Source organism: Macrobrachium rosenbergii, chromosome 2 (genome assembly GCF_040412425.1).
Source record: "Macrobrachium rosenbergii isolate ZJJX-2024 chromosome 2, ASM4041242v1, whole genome shotgun sequence".
NCBI lineage: Eukaryota > Metazoa > Arthropoda > Malacostraca > Decapoda > Palaemonidae > Macrobrachium > Macrobrachium rosenbergii.
In genome coordinates this window covers 60665103-60687578 of record NC_089742.1, presented here as the reverse complement: position 1 = coordinate 60687578, position 22476 = coordinate 60665103, and the positions used below count along the sequence as shown (strand labels likewise).

Genomic DNA, 22476 nt, shown 5'->3' with positions numbered 1-22476 from the left:
CAGATGACGGCTCTTGCCTGTGAAAGTTCCTCCGCCCACTAGGGTGGTGGGGAGACCCAGCACCCTTTGTCCCTCAGCCCCGTGAGTTCCTCTGCCAATCTGAACAGCCGTTGACCCTGCCTGTGAGAGTTCCTTTGGCCGCCAGGGTGGTCAAGAGGCCCAGCAGCCACTGACCCCTTCGCACAGAGTTCCTCTGCCCGTCCGAACTGCCACTGACTTACAACTGTGAGTGTTTCTCCACCTGACAGGAGGAGTCATTGATCCTTAGCCTGGAGAGTTCCTCAGCCCATGTGAACCACCGTTTGATTTTCACCTGGGGTAGTCGGGAGACCCAGTAACTGTTGACCCTCAGCCCAGAGAGTTCCTCCGCCTGTCCAAATACTTGTTGACTTTGGTCTGTGAGAGCTTATATGCTTGCAATAAAGCTGAACTATGTTTCCTTTTTTTTAATAACTCCATTGAAGACCAAGTTCACTTCACCAATCACATACACTTTTTGCCCCTCTGGAATTGACTTGTTGGGAATCTCATCCGGGACTGTTGTGCAAGAGTTAGTTTCATCTGGGGCTTTTGTTTTACAGTCTTCTTCCTGGATATTTTTGGTATTGTTTTTAGTTCCCTTGGCTTTTGTCGTCCTGCAATTCATTTTCATGGTAGCCCTGGAATCCACCAAATAAATGGTTGACCCTTACCCTTTGCTCTGGGGCCACATTCTCGTGATTCTTCTTCATCATCTACTGTCTTTCCTAGCAAGTCTCTTCTGCGTCAGGTACCCTTTATACAGGTACCTCCTCGCCCAACATTAGCCATTTCTCTTCATTTTCAAACTCCTTATACTGCTCTTCAGGTTTCAACTTGAGTTTATTGGACACTTATCATGTTCAATTCCAATTAACTTCTTTCCCCTGAAATCGGGTATGGTCTTCTCTATTTCGTTATTCTCTTTTCTAGGTGTAGTCCTATCCGCTCCAGCAATGCTTTTGACTTCTCTAAGTCCTCTATTTCCATCAATTTCAATTTCTCCTCCATTAAAATTAATTCTTGTTGCCCGGATGACTCTTCATATATACACTGTATATATATATATATATATATATATATATATATATATATATATATATATGTATGTAAATTATGTATATGCATATATATATAGGTATATACTGCATATAGTATATATATAAAATTTACAAATATCTACAAATATATATATTGCAAAATAACTTTGACAACATTGACGATAAACAAACATAACACAAAATTAACATATAACAAACAAATATCATAACAACTAACAGATAAACAAATTACATAGCTGTTACATTACATCTACCGCGACTGGAGAATACAAAGCAGCCATGCTTTAGAGATCAAAAACTCTAATGCGTCCTTTTCACAGCAGCGACAGAATGAGCATATTAGACGTGAGATACGTTTCAGTTTCTACGTTCTGATTCACGTTCGGAAAAATATTCTGCCGATGAATAATAAGCCGCCAAATGGGTAATTCCTCTTATGATGGCAGTTCCGTTCGTAGTAGATCTGTTGGATTGTTTGTTTGTTCCAATGCTCCTGTTATGGTTTGTTATTTGTTGATGCAAATGCTAAGCAGTCATTTGCTGGAGAACATAGTGTTATATATACAGTATATACAGTATATATATATATATATATATATATATATATATATATATATATATATATACATATATATTATACATAATACTATATATATATACATATACATATACATATACATACATATACATATACATATATATATATATATATATATATATATATATATATATATATATATATATATATATATATATATATATATATATGACTTTTTATCACATCACCGTGATTCATATTCAATCAGTAAATACAAACGTCCTTAATATCAATTCGCTCTACCTCGAAATATATTTTCATATATGTTACCGAAGGGAATTTTAGTGATAATAAGTTCGTCGTCTCGTGGGCTCGAACCGACGAACTTATTATCACTAAAAATTTCCCTTCAATGCTATATATATGAAAATATATTATTTCCGTATATAGGTAGAGCGAATTGATATTAATATATTTGTAGCTATATATATATTATATATATATATATATATATATATATATATTTACATACACACACACACACATATATATATATATATATATATATATATATATATATATATATATATATATATATATATATACATATCAAACTAAGACTATTTTGCCCAAAGCGATAAGTCAGCGACGAAACTTGACAGCCTATGCTTAGGAACTCTGCTGCTTAAAGACTGTAATCGTCCTGTGAAAAGTCATTGCTGTTCGACTAAGATGTCCTCATGTTAGCATAAGCTCTTATTCTGCAGAGTATCCCATAAACAATCAGAAGCCTAACCTCTCCGTACATATCCATACAGCCTCCATTACCATCATCCCCAGTGACACCGATGGAGTACATGGTGTAGCCATTGGCTGAAACTTGCATCGCCAAAGGATAGAATGGCGAGTCTGTGACGGGCACATGAAAAACAATGTCTACGATTGGCTCTCAGGTGTGAAAATTCACGCCGTAGGTGTGCGAGAACTTGTAACGATTAGCACATACACGCAGCTGATTGGCTGAACGCGGGAAGATGCCACTTGGGAGGTGTGAGATTTCACGCCATAGGTGTGAGAGGAAGGGTGACGTCACAGCCGACGAGGGTGGCGATTGGCTAAGGAGGTCGCGGCTTGATGCGGGAGGTGTGAGATTTCGCGCCATTTGTGGGTTAATGTTCACGCCTCGGCGAATCAGCGGAGGCCAGAAGACCTACGCAGAGATAATTCTTAGGAGACTCTTGGATTGGTCAAGAGGTTGTTCTTGGAAAGATGCTCTCCTCCTAACCCTCTAAGTGTTACTTATTTCAGTGGGCTCAAACTTATCTATATTCATTATTCATCAAAAGTAGAGTTAGTACCCGGCTTTCGGAGGGCAAGAGCGCGTCGGTGCAGAAACAACGCGGAGGTAAATCGGGAAGACCTCTAAAGCCGAGAAGTTCCACGCAGAACAATAGAGGCCAATTGAAACAATAGGAATCACATCCTATCGAGAAATGCCGGCGCTGAATAGCCGCTATGCTTTGGGCGCGGCGGAACAATAAATGAAAGGAAGGAGAATATTAGGGCATAACAGCCTATTCTCTGAGGCGCAAGGATAAAGGGATTCTGAAGCTCGGTCTTCCGATGAAAGATTTCATCGGTCAGGGATTGCACAACAGATCTCACTTTTGTACGGAGATTAAGCGATGGTTATGCGATCCACTTACAACTGTGTGTGTGTGTGTGCGTGAGAGAGAGAGAGAGAGAGAGAGAGAGAGAGAGAGAGAGAGAGAGAGAGATGCGTAATATTACAGAAACTAAAATGAAAATGTCCTCTTTCAAGTATTCAAGATATGCGATAAACGCTGCATAACAAGAACAGTTTGCTAAAAAAAAAAAAAAAAAAAAAAAAAAAAATACTGACATGTAAACACGATGTAAACACTCACCACTAGAAGCTCTTGGCAGCAATCTCTTGGGTTATCCGTGTTCAGTACCCTCGCACAGCAAAAACGGATCATCCCGGGTAAATGGTGACGGTGTTACTGGTAATGTAATGTTATCAGTGTTGTTCCTGAGTTCCCAACAAAATGTTGTTGACCCGCTAGCGTACTATCACCTACATAATAAAGAATTAAGGAAGTAGTTACCACCGTCTTCTTTAAACTTGAAAAATAAAAGGAAAAAGAAATTGTAAAAGGAAAAATATATTACCTTCCATTGAGGTCACAAACTAGCCACCTGACCAAGCAACCTAGATCACAAGTCGACATGCCGTGGAATCGAACTTAAGCGTGCCGAGCAAATGCCGAGTAATTCATCAACGCTGATAACCCGGCCAAAAAAAGAAAAAAATGGGAGAAAAAGAAAAAAGTGAAAAATTGCTAAAATAAATTACGCTACACATTTTACTCATCGCAAGGAATGACTCTCAAAGTTAACCATACGTGAACCTCCCCATCCCAGAAAAAAAAAACAAGAGAGAGAGAGAGAGAGAGAGAGAGAGTATGAAGACGTCTAAACTTTCTTCTCCATGAGACATTTGTGTTGATGGTTTTGATCTCAGTTTTGGCGCTTATCATTTCTCTCTCTCGTTTCCTTCCCAACCCCCAAAATCTCCCCCCACCCCCACCTCCCTCCCCCTCTCTCTTTTTCTTTCTCTCTCTCTCTCTCTCTCTCGTATATTACTATTGGGAAAGTCTCAAGGAGTGTTGTGAAAGTTCAACACAAAAAATGGAAAGGAATAGATGACAATAGGATAAAAAAACATTTCAACAACAATAAAAACGGAAACACGAAAGCAAGAATTTATAGGTGATATAAGAATAAGTAAACTGTCCCCGATCATTCAACTGTTGACCTTAGACAGTGGACGAAATGACATGAAGAGCAAAGCGGGAGGGAAGGTGGGGTGGCGAGGTACGGAAGGGGTGAATGAGAGAAGGGGAAGATGAAGGAGGTAAACTGGCAGTTTTGTTATGGGGAAGTAGGGGTGTGATAGCGAGTCCTTGGGAGGATGGGAATAGCCAGGGACCGAATGGGCGGCCAGGGGAAAGGGAGTAGACTTGGGGATGCGAGCAAGGGCAGAAGGAATTGAGGAATGAGGAGGAGGAGGAGGAGGAGGAGGAGAAGGAGGTGGAGGAGGAGGAGGTTGTGGTGTGGGAAGGTGGTGGACAAGGCGACGATCGATAACCAAGAAGGTGGCAGGGTTGTGGAGGGGCGTGGCAAGATGTAGGGGTGACGTTAGGCGGCTCTTAGGGGGTTGTCGCACGGGCGCCGGACAGAGGGGGGGCGGAGAGAAGGGGAGGATACGTGTAAGGGTGGCGAAGAAGGGTAATCGAAGGAGCGAAAAGGACCTTGTTGTGCGTTTGTGCAGGATAAATTGCGGTAATGATGCAATAGCATCTGCAAACATCAGTGATGTAAGATGATGATAATATTCTATACACTAACTGTCTTGAAATGTAAAAAAAAAAAAAAAATAAAATAAATGTTACAGTATCATTCACGAGTGAAATTTACACAATTGAAAAAACTGATTTAAATACACGAGTGCATAACAAAATTTAACAAAATTAATGAACATAAGAAATTTAAGAAATTGGGTGATGTAAGTGAAGAAATAAAAAAAAAACGCTAAAAGCCCTACTTGAAAAGAATCATTCTCATAATTTTTGTGGTAACCTATAAAGTACTGTATCGGAACGCTTACAAGGGAATTGAGAGTTGAATATACAAATAAATAGATAATATACATATTAAAATGCACACACCCACTAACATATAATTATGTATATATATGTATATACACACATATATATATATATTTTTATACATATATAAAGACCTATATATATGTATATAGTGTTGTGCGTGTATGCGTGTGTATGTATGTCACGACCGTCACTCTTGAGGCTCAGAATTTGTAAGGAGAATGAATATTTGTGGAATGGGAAAAAGGGGGAGGATTCCTAATTGGGTGGGAGGTCGTTTGTAGAAATGGATGAAGCCAAGGGAGGGGGTAGGGGAGGGGAGGGGGAGGGGAGAGAGAGAGAGGCGGGTTGTAAGAAAAGATAACATAGTATATGCAATGGGTTAAAGAGCAGGAATGTATGGAGGCGGAGGATGGGAAGCAATAAACATACGGAGATGCAGCGACAGATTACGAATGGTCCGTAATTATAGGCATAGAAGGAGGAAGATAAACAGAAGGAGGGGGAGGAAGAGAGGGGGAACGCGGAGAACACTGGGGATTAACAGGACGTGGTAAAAAAAGAGTATAACACAAGATAATTAGATGATAAATGATGATTCTAAAAAACCTGGTTATCGAGCAACGGAAAGGAAGGAAAAAATTAAGAAATAAAAAAAAGTACGATAAGAAAACTACTTCAGGGAAAGGGTTTTGCTACACAAAATGAGAGAGAGAGAGAGAGAGAGAGAGAGAGAGAGAGAGAGAGAGAGCATTTTGCAGCACTGGCTAAAGGGGTTGGGTTGCGATGGGTGAATTACGAAAGTGTTTAGCGTCGCCAGCGTGTAAGTCGTAACTTTCATGCGGGGAGTCGTTCTCTCTCTCTCTCTCTCTCTCTCTCTCTCTCTCTCTCTCTCTCTCTCTCTCTCTCTCCGAGTCTGGTATGGGGTAATGGGGTGTGTTATCGTTGACTTACGATACGTTCTCCACTGCGCCATTATTTTGAGCCTTCTTCCACCATGACCCCTTTCGCCTCGCACCAACACACACTGAAGGTGGAGAGAGAGAGAGAGAGAGGAGAGAGAGAGAGAGAGAGAGAGAGAGAGAGAGAGAGAGAGAGAGAGAGTTCTAAAATAACCTCAGTGGAAGACATCTAAAGAAACTGCGATGTAACTGCAATAAAGATATCGACATTTTATCGTGAAGATGGCCGTGAAATGTACGGGAAAAGAAATGTGAACCATTTGAAGGATTATGAGAGCATCACTGACCATATGTTTCTGCTACTTCTGTCATTATTATTATTATTATTATTATTATTATTATTATTATTATTATTATTATTATTATTATTATTATTACTTCTGTCATCATTATTATTATTAAAGCTACTAATTGGACAAGTAACAATAATAATGACAGTAATGTTCATTTTGATGATGATAATAATAATAATAATAATAATAATAATAATAATAATAATAATAATGAAAGGTCTGTGTAGGCTCAAAATAAATACCATAAGAAGATACGAAAAGGCTGTTAGCTAGGAAAATATACAAAATAATATACAAATAACGGAGCAAAGCGATAAATTGCCTCCCGTTCTCTACGGCAACTCTCTGAAAATTTAGTGCAAGGAAAATAAGAATAAGAAGTAGACAGATGAGAAGAGTTTCTTTACGGGAAAATAATTTCTCAAGTACAAGAGAGAGAGAGAGAGAGAGAGAGAGAGAGAGGTTGGGAACGATATTTAAAAATAACATCTTTAAAGATATTTTATGACGCAAATTGATGTGGCCGTCACTTTTCCTTACACCTTTCACGTCGCCTATAGCTCAGCCATATTGTGTATTTAAGGTTTTGGCGGTGTGCAAGGTAATAAATTAAAATATATAATAAATTCATACTGCTTTACAAATTATTTTTAATGAACATTTCAAGAAAAACAAACACACAAATCGCTGGGATTCCCTGGGCGTCAGATTAGTTGGAAGACCCAGACCTACGTGGATGAGAACAGTGGGGTGGGAGGCTGCAGGTGAGGGGAGATTTGTGGTAGTGAAAGCACGAGACAAGTGAGCACTGGAATCTCAAAGAAGTCCTTTGCGTCTGACGACGTTGGAGGCTATAAATGTATGGATGAATTCTATTTATATACACATATGGTATATATGTATATATACATATATACACATATATGTGTATATATATACATATATATCACATATGTGTGTTTTATGCAATAGAAGCTTTTTCCAGTATTAAATTGCAAAACCAAACTTTAATTTAAACTCAGTAAAAGCTATACTAAGGAAAGTCACTTAATTGACACTATAATAAATTTTTTCTGTGACAAGGGTCTAGAAAGTTATTTCTCTAAACGAAGAATCCGATGGGCTATGGCCAAAATTACTAAAAATGATTAACGGTATCTCGGAACTTGTAAATGTCAGATACCCGTAAACACAGCAAAAAATTTCTATTTAGTGGGTAAAACAATATCTAAATTTTTGGTCCTTAACATAATAATCTTTAAAAAAAGTTGAGATTACAATACCAGTTGATTTTAATGACCGAGCAATATAATCACTGTGGGTCGTAATTACCATGATGTAACTTGAGATTCCACCATAAAACTCAAAAAAAAAAAGAAGACTGGAAGTCAACCGAATTCTATTGCAAAAGGGTAAGATTCCCCAAGAGTAAAGTAATATCAGTAACTACGGGCACAGCAAAAGAACAAGAATGAACACCAGTGTCTACAAATTTGTCGGGAAGATTATTCCAGTCCATCAGTCAAAATAATAACAGACTTCCGATATTGGGTAGTGTGGCAGGGAAAGTAGTTCAACTAAATTTGTTTGTTGATGCTCAGCAAAGAAAGCGGCAGGCACCAAGTCTTTCGGGGTAAAACTACTAAAAGGGTTAATGCAATCTTAAAATGAAGTATGCGTAAGATGGCCTAACAGGATCATAATAATAATAATAATAATAATAATAATAATAATAATAATAATAATAATAATAATAATAATAATAATATATTTTAATTCAGCTCATGGCCGAATACAGACACATTGCAGATACATCAGACACACTACAAAATTACAACGGAACAAAAAGAAAAGCTGAAAAGTTACATTCAAACACTAAAATTAATATACATTCTTTCCCCCAGCGATGGCCTAAATCATTATTGCCACTGTAACTGCTAACTCGTATACAATTACCCCTAGTATGAAATATTAGTTCATAAATGTTGTCTTTTTAGTTTTCTCTAAAGAAAACTATTGTGCCGACTTTGTCTGTCCGTCCACACTTTTTTCTGTCCGCCCTCAGGTCTTGAAAACTACTGAGGCTAGAGGGCTGCAAATTGGTATGTTGATCATCCACCCTCCAATCATCACACATAGCAAATTGCAGCCCTCTAGCGTTAGTAGTTTTTATTTTATTTACAGTTAAAGTTAGCCATAATCGTGCGTCTGGCAACGATATGGGCGAGGCCACCACCGGGCCGTGGTTAAAGTTTCATGGGCAGCTGCCCATACAGCATTATACCGGGACCACCGAAAGATAAATCTATTTTCGGTGGCCTTGATTATACGACGTACAGAAAACTCGATTGCGACGAAGAAACTGCAGCGCATTTTTTACTTGTTTAATCTTGCTTCGGCACACTGACCTACATCTAGTGTCCCCAATACTTTCAGGATTCGGTCACATAAACTAATATTAAAAGATGATCAAATGCAAGTATAAGGACGTGCCATTTTTTTCCTGTAAACGAAATATTTGGGACAAATGTATATCTAAACCATTTGTTATTATTACCATCAAAGTAACGGCTATAGCATAGGAAAAACAAAGATTCCAGCTTGGATTTAAAAGAAATCAATCCAGCTCTTAAGCAATACAGAAGGAGGTGATTACTAACATTATTTCCGTAATCATTAACATACTGATATAAGAAACTACTGTTCTGGGAACATACTAAACATATTAAACCAGAATTCACTTAACTGGAAAGGAGTAAAGAAAATAACTCTTCTAAAATTTCTAAAAAAAAAAAAAAAAAAAAAAAAATGAAGCCCAAGCATGTCAAGCATTATCTAAAAATATCTGTGAAACGAAAGGTGACGGTAAGGTTCCACTTCCAGCAAAACTGTTTAAACAGAAATGATTGCAAGACTACACAGAACTCTTTCCTTCGGTGACCTCATTTTTTTCATGTGTCCTGCTAATATTTACTCTACAGGCTGAACTCCCCAATAAAATTTGAAGATAAAACTGAGCAAAGAATTACAGGAAATTCTGGAGAGCAACGACGATCTGCAACGAGCAGAATCACGAGCAGAAATGAAACGGCAAAAATAATCATTACCAACAAACAGAAAACATCAGGTGGGTCGCTTTACGAAGTGCTTTGATCTCTTACAAAACTGATATAAAAAAAGTACTGAGACTTCCTTCCACCTGGTCAAGCCGTTATTCCGACTAACAAAGGGCCTGAATGAAATGAGCAACAAGTAGACCTACCTCAAGTATGAAAGCCGAGCAATAGGACTGATGCCATACTAGTGTTAGAGATTCTCAGGCTATAGTAACTTTACAAACGCTAAAGTTAGTGTCGTTACGAAAATCTGTTTGAGGAATATGAAACCTTATTTCACCAGTGTACACACACACGTGTGCGTGGTGTGTGTGTGTATGTATGTATGTATGTATGTATGTATACACAATATATAAATATATAGATGGATAGATACGTATAGATAGAGAGATACACGAGTAAATCATCATCGCTTCTAACGCCACGTGACGCCCAGGGCCTCTGTGAATCTACCACTCATATCTTCCCCGTGCTTTGCCTTCCACAAATCTTCTTTTAAGAAGGTCTGGGTCTGCCAACTCTTCATGTACCCAAAGGAGCCTACCTGACATTATCAAGTACTGTATGTACGAATATATATATATATATATATATATATATATATATATATATATATATATATATATATATATATATATATGTGTGTGTGTGTTTGTTTGAACATGAACGATGCCAATGACCACAGTGTGTGTAGGGAAAGTAAGAAGCCTTAGAGTATTTTGAGAGAGAGAGAGAGAGAGAGAGAGAGAGAGAGAGAGAGAGAGAGAGAGAGAGAGCAGTCGATCCTTTGACGTCTCAAGCGCATCCTTTGAGGGCGAAGAGAAGTGGTCCTTCACTTTCCACCAAAAGTAAATCACGGCTCTATGTTAAAAGGTGGTATTGGGAGTCAGGAACTCCTGGTGCTCAAGACACAAGGGTTTTATTGCGACAAACTCCTCTGTGAAGCTGGCCGACTAATTTGATCTTGACGTTCTTATGGGTTCTTTCAGTTGTCATACTGTTTCGTTTTACTGGATTATACTCTATGTCTCTAGATATCTATTTTCCCGCGTGTTTACCTTCCAGTCGAACCATTTACAAGACTTTCTTGTCAGATAACAACTGCAAGTGTGTGTGTGTGTGTGTGTATATATATATATATATATATATATATATATATATATATATATATATATATATATATGATTATGTTTATATAAATATTTATTAACATTTATCCAGTATTAATTAAGCAGTTTCTAATAACTAATGGGTAGTTTCACAGATAATGCAACACAGCGGCCACTCGCACATAGTAGATGAACCTCCAGTGCAGTTTAAACCTCCTCAACATTAGCTGCATCATACAAAAGGCTTTCCAGCACTGGCCTTCTTCTAAACATGACTGAACTATCTCAAAATACTATGATAAATAAAGATAAAGTCCACGAAGGAAGGGAAACACTGGAGTGCTCCCTTTCCCTCGTGGATTTTATCTTTATTTATATATTCATCACGTTCCATATTTTCGTGATTCAGTTATACAAAATACTATGATGTATCTTTTCACATATACTAATCTTTCTACTAGTGCTATCTGTCTCCACATTTCTTACCCTATCAGTTCTTATGTTGTACATAGCCTACTCTGTAAAAATTCGTTTCAACACACACACACACACACACATACAAACACTTATAATAACCGAAAAATTAGCAGTTATTCAACTCGAATTTTTAAAATTAGAACATTTAAAAGTAGAACATTGTAGTTCATTAAAAAAATTTCATGAGCCTGTCTTGGAAAATAAAAACAATAAATCAATACCTAGAATCTGAAAATAATGATCAATAACTTTTTTAAAATTTGTTTTAAAATTATATTCTAAAAAGGAGTATATTTGCAATCGATAAGTGTATACAGGATAACGGAATTCGAGAGAATAGCTAAGTTAACCATAACTCAGAATTTTTAGGTTGTACTTGTGATATAAAAAAAAAATACTTGACAGATTTCACTAGCGGTCTACAAAACCATGATGGTGCTGGGAAGACAAAAGATGAGTGGAATAGCAAAAATAAAAACAGAATAACGATAATGCAATGGCGAGGACGACAGGATTGACGAAGGGCGTAACCAAATAATTTTTTAAATATCCAACGTTGCTCGGTCACCGATTTGAGAGGTGTGCAAATGAAGCTGATCACATTACTATTTTCTTGGATAGAGAGAGAGAGAGAGAGAGAGAGAGAGAGAGAGAGAGAGAGACACCTTGATCAGCCTTCTTCAATCTCCACTCATCTCCCAGTGACGTTACTCCTCAATTTTTATTTTTTTTTATTTTTCCAAACTAAGGTTTTTGTGGGTGTGAGTATTTCAGAGCGTGGGTTTGACAGTCTGACAGCTGTTAGTATCTCTGACCTAACTTGGCCTCTCTTACATCTCAAATAAAAGCTAAGGGATAACTCCGCGTATTTATAACTTGGGGAAAACCCTTTTTTTTTTTTTGATCGAGGTAACAGAAGTAGCAGCAGTAGTTGAGGCAGAAGTTGCTCGGAGATCTCTTCTTCAAAGAGAGTTTGATTGATTCTCCGACACGAAAAGAAACGGGAAAAATTGATTCCGTAAAGTCCAAGGCGCGCGTGTTTGTGTTCGGACACTGCCGCTTCGATGACCACATGGCCGGGTCGCCCTACGTCTCAAGGGCTGCCCAAAGGCTCTGGCTTTAATTGTACTTATCAACAATTTCACGAGGACGATTCCCGTCTGAATTTGTTGGATTCACTTCGGGTTTCCGTATCAAGCGGTGTTCCATGATGTGTTTGGCGAGAGAGTCCAAAACAGTTTCTCGCGGAGACTATTACACCTGCAAATACTGTTTCTTTCCGAGAGTTCGGATGTGGTTAGATAACAGCGCGAGCCCAAAGCTTGGCATGTCTGTAGGCAATTACTAGCCTTCGTCTTCTGCCCCCATCCTCACACAATCCATCGATCTTTACCACAAAGCAATGCTCACTTCTCGGCCAGTTTGACCCCAATTTTCCGATCCAATCTGAAACGTCCAGGCCAAGCCCCCAATGTTAATCCGAGATGTTTGATCTATTCGGAATTCTCAGAGGCTTCGTTAGTCCCCCTCGGGATAGCTCAGCGACGTGTATCCGAGATTGTCGCCGGACGAAACAATTTGGCATCGACCATCCGACTTTGGTCGAGAGGTGTGTGTGTGTGTTGAGAACGACAGCATCTGGTGGAACTTGGCTCACTCGGCGGCGCTCCTACTCCACATAGATCCCCACCCTCCCTCCCACCCCACACCCCCTCAGCCTTCCTCTTCCACTATCTCCAACGTAAGACATCCCCGTGCCCCACCATCAATCTCATACCCCCCCACCCACCCCGTTTCTTCTTCTTCCACCTCGCCTATACCCTCTCTCCCCATCCACATCCTACTTCCCTTGGACTTTACTATCATCCCTCTTGGGCGGGGGCTCCCCACCTCCCACCCCTCTCCCTTACACATATCTTTCCTTTCCAATTTTCTTTCTCACTCTTATCTCTTGCTTGTGTTTTCCCCCCTCTTCTTTTCTTTTCTAATGATGACGACAATTTCGGAATGGTCAAACTCAAAAGAGGGAGGCTGCATCCCCCAATGCCATCTCCTTGACACAGTCGGGGCTTGAGTCTCCTCTCTTTTCAGAATGACAAAACTGATCGACAAAGAAATCAGAATGATTATCATGACACAATTTTCTTGTAATCCCGGTGCTTTACTCCACAGGAAAACAAGCCTCGGAGACGTCTTCCTCTATCATGCAGGTGTGAAATAAAATAAATTTCTAATTTCAAGGAAAGACAATTTTCATATAAAATCAATTTGTGCGAATATCATTAACAACACATACGATTTTGCACCTCAGCATGCTGGTGAAAGAGGGCGAGAGCCGAATTTGTATTAATAACCATTTTTATTTATTCAATAAATAAACAGTTTATGTTTACGAGCATTTATCTTAACAAACCTTTTAACTGAAATCAACCAATTTTCTTGCACTGTAAACAAGAGGACTTTATTGTAACACAAATCACTTGGAAAAAACTTATTCCCCCCAAAAAATCAAGAGTAACTTTTAACACTAAAATAACCAACACCACTCACGTACTCCCTTCTTATTGAAGATAATAACTGATGACATTCGTATTTTATCTTAATCCTGTACAAAAGCTCTTTTCAAACAAATTGTAAATACTAATTTATAGATTTTTTCTTCAAGGAAGAAGCTATTAAAAAATTAACTATATAGTATCTCAGTAACAAAAATTCGGTCTGTAACAGTTCTTTGGATGCAAAACTTATTACACTCGTAGAAACGCTACAAGTCCTTGGGAAACTGTGCTATTTACAATTCACTTTAAAGCAGAAATGTCATTTGCAAAGAGGCTATCTGAAATTCACCGAAATATTTTGTTCTAGATCTAGTACTGTACGTTACATAGTATTCATCTGTTAAAAGTCAGCGCTTAAGTCTTCCTTTATACAACATATTCAGGAGGACCGCTGATTCTACGTTAAAGTTCACTGAAGATGGTAATGCGCGCTCTCTCTCTCTCTCTCTCTCTCTCTCTCTCTATATATATATATAGAAATTCATTTCTCAGTATAATGTGGTTCGGATTCCACAATAAAAGCTGTAGGTCCCGTTGCTAAAGTAACCAACTGGTTCTTAGCCACGCAAAATAAGTCTAATCCTTTCGGCCAGCCCTAGGAGAGCTGTTAATCAGCTCCGTGGTCTGGTTAAACTAGGGTATACTAAACTTTAACTTATACTGTATATATATAGCCTGTATATTTACATGTATATACATATAAACATACATACATACATATATATATATATATATATATATATATATATATATATATATATATATATATATATATATATATATATATAAAATGCACCTGAAAATAATAGGTGCAAATGGATACTGTAGTGGCTGTAGCCGACTGAGTATTTTTGAAGAGTTTTGGAAAGGGGCAAATGGAAGAGCGGCAAACCCGAATAATGCAAGAGTGGAAGAGGTTCGTGTCAATTTGAGAATTCTCGTGGAAGTGACCGCTGAGAACGTAAGAAGGGCAAATATGGGGTTGAAGAATGAAAGGGCAACAGGAGTTATAGAGATTACAAGCGAGATGCTGAGAGGTATGGTAGCCATAATGTGATTGAGTGGCTGACCAGGATATATAAGTTATGTCTTGCGGATGGAAATGTTCCAGTTGAATTATTGTCTGGTTAGATAAAGGGAAGGGGAATAGAGACGACTAAGAATTATAGGGGCATAAATCATTAAGCATAATTGGGAAACAGGGTGCTGACTGAGAAAGAACAACGGATAACAGAGGGAATGATAAGGAAATAACAATGAATCAATTAGAGGGAAAGAGCAGTATTTGCAGTTTACCTGAACCTAAAGAAAGCTAATGGAAAAAACAGGGCGCTGATTCTGAAGACGTAAAGATGAGACGAAGGACGTAATAACATAACTTGTTGTCAATACCTGTAGTTTTCACATTCAGTACGGATGCGAGTTACTGGAATCTAAATGTCTGTGTAGATGGGAAAATAAAATTAATATACACATAATAGATATTTATATATATATATATGATAAATCAATTATATATATATACATATATACATATACATATATATATATATATATATATATATATATATATATATATATATATATATATATATATATATATATATATATATATATATATATATTACTGTGTATGGAGATATAAAAAATATATATAAATATATATATATATATATATATATATATATATATATATATATATATATATATATATATATATATACATATATATATATATATATATATATATATATATATATATATATATATATATATATATATATATACACATACATATATATATATATATATATATATATATATATATATATATATATATATATATATATATGTATATATATATATATATATATATATATATATATATATATATATATATATATATATATATATATATATATATATATATATATATATTATATACATGGATGAGTTTGTGAATGTCTCATATTTTGTTGTAGCCTACGCCTAATACCCAAAATAAATGAAAGCACAAGACATTACCTGAAGAAAAAGTCTCACAGAGGAGCATAAAATCTCAAAGATAATTAATCACCAATAAACTGCACCTTTAGCAAGACTGTACATCTCAAGCAAATAAAGGGTTACAAAGAGCAATTCATACAGAGGACAGGTGGTTGCGTCCCGAGCGAAAGAGTCAGACTTTTACGCGTAACGACGGGTTGCTTGAAGGAAAGTCTTATTATATCAGGTTAAAGTCTTACATCTTCAACGAATTCAACGGAGCGTTAAACTTCAAGCACAAAAGAAACCTGATCAAGTTATTGGTACCAGTACTCCAGAAGGCGATGACGAGGGAGATCCATCCAACAGCTGGATGCGCCTTAAAAGAGCCATTTTCGATTCATAGTTTTCGCCCTGCAATTAGGAACTGCGCCATGGGCTGTTAACCGTACCTTAATACTACTGTAATATACATCCGTGTAGAAGGCTACTGTAATATTAACCTGTTCCTGTTCCGTTGCTTCACTTACAGAAGGATGGAGCTTCTTAAATGAACTTTCTAAGTACTGAAATTAAGTACACTGGAAGAAAATGTAAAGGTAATTGAGTGTTATGTGCACATAATGACCGGTAATTGGAGAAGAATTAAGAAAGTGGTTTCCAGTGAAAAAAAAAAACGCCCGGAAGAGGCATTAATTGCAATATTATTAGCTTTATTATTTCTTACTGATATTCATAAATCGCATACATTCAGAATCGATCAAAAATGTCCAAACCTCCACATAAATAATGCACAATCAAAAAAGCGAAAAAAAATCCAAAGGGAGAAAAATACAAAACATAGATAAAGAATAAATCGAATGATAAGGTATTTTCAATTAATCAACCTTAGGATCATCAGTACTCTGAGCAATGGAAAGGAGACTGCCTAACAGTTTTACATCAAGTGGAACTCATGATCTCTAGGACTGGGACGCGGAACATTACAACATGAATGACTAAAGGGAAGCTGGCACATTCTTAATCGAGTAGCACGCACAAGCTCAAAAAGCTCGAGAGCTAAGAAGATAATGGAGGTTTCAACAAAAAAAAAAAAAAAAAAAAAAAGTTATATAGCAGACATTCAGAAGATGGTCCGGTTATAACATTGAAGGGAAACTGAGCACCGACACCTTTAGTTTTTGAGACCACCTGAATGGAATAGATAGGTCAATGCATTTATCGTCATATATGTTAACTCACTTGATCCCGTACAAGCTTAGCAATCGATTAAACGAGTTTAACACCGGCTTCTACGGAATAATGGTACGTAACAAAAAAAAAAAAAAAAAAAACACATGGAAGGACAAACGATTTTTCCTGTTATTAATGCCAGCGTCCTGAATTAAAAACAAAAGTACTAGAATTCATTCCCAGTTCTTAATAGAAATTTACGGAATTTTAAATGTAAATAATCTTGCAAATAAAAATACTCAAGATTCACACTTGAACAAAAAACCTCTCAGTGGGATATTGATGTGAAATGTCAGCAGTTTACCAGCATTTTTCAGTCCTTAAAGCGCTCTTTGCGAGGCAAACATACAGGCGCCACCCACTGCAGTGCGGGTTATATTGTTGTGGCGCTAAACTCAGTATCTTCCCTACCCTAATGGTACGTAGCTAATGATACATTTTTTCTTAGTTTTAAATGTTGATATGTTTCTTTTCAGCTAGCTTGGATGCGTGGATATCTAAAGTTCTCTTTTTCTATAGGTAATAAAAATGAAGTCTAAACGAGAAGGTCTATTTACTGACAAAAAATGTCTTACTGATAGAGTAATTCACAGATAAGTGATAATTTTCGAGTCGCCTTACATGGATTCACTTCTCCAAATTCCAGTTTACCACTTCGTTTTAAACGAATTTCCTTATCTAAACCGTAAGAGGAGTAAAAACTATCAAAAGAACAAACATTCTTCGTACGCAAAAAAGTAAAAAAAAAAAAAAAAATTTAAAAATGTTTTCTGTCGTCGATGCATTCAGCTATGTTTCATTAAAGCATCTGACACGTATATACTGCTCTACGTATCTTACATCAATTTTTTTTAAACAATGATTAAATCCAACAGTTTCCTTTCTGGGGACGCTACGTTTAAATATCGTAGCATCCATCACGATCACGAAGTAATATCTAGATATATCTATGGGATAAAAATATAGTTCCTAACCGACTACCAGGTCTAAAAAGTAACAGTGAGTGTAATGTGAAACAAAAGAGTAGATGATCAAGGAAATATTACATGCGGGTAATAACTACAGAAAACGAAAGCAATTCGAAGTAAATCCAGTCTATCATCGATATCTAAAACTATCCTTGCACTTACGATTACAAAGATTATAACTGCACTTATATTTGCATTAGTAATCATATCCATACGTAGGAAAGATCTTAACATTATTTCTGCGCCTGCATAATATTCGCCAATATGAAGAAAAAAATGTCTGCAACCAGCCCCCTCGGACAGATTTGCTAATGATGAATCTTTATCCTATCAGTGGTGGAATGATGGAAAAGCGTCTAAACAGAGGATTGTCTGTAGTCTTTTACGGCTAAATACATAAACCAGACCGCACTCACGGGACATACGGGCAAATTTTCAAGTATCATACGAGTATACTTGAACCCTTCCGAGTGTGGACGCTAAAGCTAAAGTAAGTCTTAATTCTGTTGTGAATGCAAAAAAATAATGCAATGGATCAGTAAGAAACTCCTATCTATTCGAAGCATATCTGTTATAATTTTTCGTAAATAATAAATACATAATAATGTATACACGAATACAGGCTTGTTTAAGTAAGGCAAAAGAATTTGCCCCAATTCATAGCAGTTACATTCTTATTTAACAATAATCCCAAGTTTTTTCACCATTGACACCAACTTCGTCCAAACATTTCATTCAGGCTCTAAGATAACTTAAAATCTACTCTCTCTCTCTCTCTCTTTCCTATTCCGTTTCACATTCTTCTCATTCTGTCATCTTCATTCTGTCTCTTTACCGGTCTGACTAATGTTTGCCTGCCTGTCTCTCACACATCTTCAAAGAGGGCAATTAATTTCAGATGAGGTGACACAGCTTAAGTACCTGACGCATCTTGGCACAGCCATGTGTGTGTGTGTGTGTGTGTGTGTGTCGGAAGGGGGTTTTGGGCGGAGGGAAGGGGCGTGAAAGAAGGATGGGTAAAGAGAGAAAGAGAGACTTGGCGGGGAAATTGGCTCGTGAAGCCACAATCATTTCGTATCAATCATATGTTTATGTTTATTTCGCCAGGAGATAAACCGCTATTTTCCTCGCCATAATAACAAGGTTAGTATTTTGTAATGACGGCGTGCCTTCTCCTTCCTTTTTTCATTCATATAAATACATACATAATATATATTTATTATATAATATCAGCGTGTGTATTGACCTGAATAAGTTTGTAGAATATGAGTGATTATACTAGACAATTCTAATGCAAAGTTAAGTGATGGAGAAAGGTAGCCTACTGGTCAGTTTGGAGCTCTTGATTCAAGTGAGAATGGATAGCCTTTTGGTAAATGCATTTGGCATGCGGCTTGCCTGTCAGAAATACATGGTAATCAAAGAAGAATATTCATAAGTATGACTGAGAAAGAGAGTCTCCTAGATTATGTGCTATAGCAAAATCCACCCTGCTTTGCAATTAAGCCCTGCCCACTGATTACGTCACGACCATTCCTTGAAGCTGATTGGTTGGCAATAGTTTCGAAAAGTTGGTTAATCTGTGGTTCTTTTCTGCTGGACGTTCACTGGCACTGCAGAGGATGCCTGAATATACAGAAAGAGACCAAAGGAAGGCCAAGACTGGGGAATGGACAGTGGTTGGGGGCTGCTGGACATTCACTGGCACTGCAGAGGATGCCCAACTATACAGAAAGAGGCAAAAGGAAGGCTAAGACTGCCAATTGACAGCAGTTGGTGGGCTGCTAGATGTTCACTGGCCCTGGAGAGGATGCCCAGCTATACAGAAACAGACTGAAGGAAAGCCAAGGCTGGCGAACGGACAGCGGTTGGGGGGCCACTGGATCTTCTGGATGCACAATTATATCGAAAGAAACCGAAGGAAGGCTAAGGCTGATGAATGGGCTGTTGGACATTCACTGGCACTGCAGAGGATGCCCGAATATACAGAAAGAGACCGAAGGAAGGCCAAGGCTGGTGAATGGACAGCGGTTGAGGGGCTGCTGGATGTTCACTGGTCCTGGAGAAAGAGACAGAAGGAAGGCCAAGACTGGGGAATGGACAGCAGTTGGGGGGTCGCTGGACGTTCACTGGCACTGCAGAGGATGCCCGACTATACAGAAAGAGACCGAAGGAACACCAAGGCTGGCAAATGGACAGCGGTTGGGGGACCGCTGGATGTTCACTGGACCTGGAGAGGATGTCCGACTATACAGAAAGAAACTGAAGGAAGGACAAGGTTGGTGAATGGATAACGGTTGGGGACAGCTGGATGTTCACTGGCACTGCAGAGGATGGCTGAATATTGGCAAATGGACAGAGGCTGTGGGGCTGATAGATGTTCACTGGCCCTGGAGGATGCCCGACTATAGAGAAAGAGACTGAAGGAGGGCCAAGGTTGGCAAACTGACAGCGGTTGGGGGGCTGCTAGACGTTCAGCGACCGGCGGAGGAGGCCAAGGCTGACAAAGAGACGGCGGTTCGGGGCTGCTGGATGTTCACTGGCCTTGGAAAGGATGCCTGACTCCACACCACCTACAAAAAGCGACCACCGGAGGAGGCCAAGGCTTGCGAATGGACAGCAGTTGGAGGCCACTAGATGTTCTCTGACCCTGAAGAGGATGCTTGATTCAGCACCAGCTACAAAAAGCGACTGCCGGAGGAGCCAAAGCTGGCCAATGGACAGCGGTTGGGGGGGCTGCTGGTCGTCCTCCGGCCCTGGAGAGGATGCCTGACTCCGCACCACCTAGAAAAAGCAACCGCCGGAGGAGGCTAAGGCTGGAAAATGGACAGCAATAGGGGGCCGCTGGACGTTCTCTGGCCCTGGAGAGGATGCCAGACTCTGCACCTACAAAAAGCGACTGCCAGAGGAGGCCAAGGCTGGTGAATGGACAATGGTTAGGGGGCCGCTGGATGTGCTCTACCCTGGAGAGGATGCTTGACTCTGCACCACCTACAAAAAGTGACCGCTGGAGGAAGCCAAGGCTGGTGAATCAACAGTGGATAGGGGGCTGCTGGACATCCTCTGACCATGGAGAGGATGCCCGGCTCTGCACTGGCAAATGGACAGCAGTTTGGGGGCCTCTGGACGCTCACTGGCCCTGCAGAGGATGCCCAACTCCACACCACCTTGAAAAAGTCACTACTGGAGGCCAAGGCTGGAGAATGGGCAGCGGCTGGGGGGCCGCTAAATGCTCACTGGCCCTGGAGAGGATGCCCGAGGCCAAGGCTGGTTAATGGACAATGGTTGGGGGGCTGCTGGACACTCACTGGCCCTGGACAGGATGCCTGACTCCGCACCACCTTCAAAAAGCGACCGCTGGAGGAGGCCAAGGCTGGCGAATGGACAACGGTTGGGGGGCGCTGGACGCTCACTGGCTCTGGAGAGGATGCCTGACTCTGCACTACCTTCAAAAAACGACCGCCGTAGGTGGCCAAGGCTGGCAAATGGACAGTGGTTGGGAGGCTGCTGGAAGCTCACTGGCCTTTGAGAGGATGCCTGACTCCGCACCACCTTGAAAAAGTTACTGCCGGAGGCCAAGGCTGGAGAATGGGCAGCGGTTGGGGGCCCGCTAAATGCTCACTGGCCCTGGAGAGGATGCCCGGCTCTGCACCTCCTAGAAAAAGTGACCGCTGGAGGAGGCCAAGGCTGACGAATGGACAACGGTTGGGGGTCACTGGATGCTCACTGGCCCTGGAGAGGATGCCCGACTCCACACCACCTACAAAAAGCGACCACCAGAGTATGCCAAAGCTGGTGAATGGACCGTGTTTAGAGGGCTACTGGATGTTCTATGGCCATGGAGAGGATGGCCGACTCTGTACCACCTAGAAAAAGTGACTGCCGGAGGAGGCCAAGGCTGGCGAATGGGCAGCAGTTGGGGGGCCGCTAGATGCTCACTGGCCCTAGAGAGGATGTCCGACTCTGCACCACAAAGAAAAGGGACCACTGAAGGAGGCCAAGGTTGGCGAATGGACAATGGTTGGGGGGCCGCTGGATGTTCTCTGGCCCTGGAGAAGATGCCCGACTCTGCACCACCTACAAAAAGTGACAGCTGGAGGAGGCCAAAGCCTACGTACAAGAATGTAGTCTCTCTTCTCTGCAACTCAGTACAGCATAGGCCTACGTGCAAGAATGCATTCACATTCACTGCGACTAGATGCAGCATATGCCTACGTACAAGAATGCTTTCTTCTTCTGTTACTAGATGCAGCATAGGTACACATTTAAAAAAAGAAAAAGTTGAGGCCTAGTCTTATATTATGATTGTTTAAGGCAACTCTCTGTCTCTCTCTCTTATTGAAAAGCCTAATTACAATGCTATATATATCAAGCTAAAAAAATATAAATGTATGGATAGAATTGTAATATATATATATATATATATATATATATATATATATATATATATATATATATATATATA

At 39.3% G+C, this 22476-nt stretch overlaps 1 long non-coding RNA gene across 1 annotated transcript in view; it reads right to left on the bottom strand.

Annotated features, from left to right (window-relative positions):
- Positions 1 to 22476, bottom strand: part of LOC136847625 (uncharacterized) — a 626800-nt gene that overhangs the window by 133072 nt on the left and 471252 nt on the right. The window lies entirely within an intron of this gene.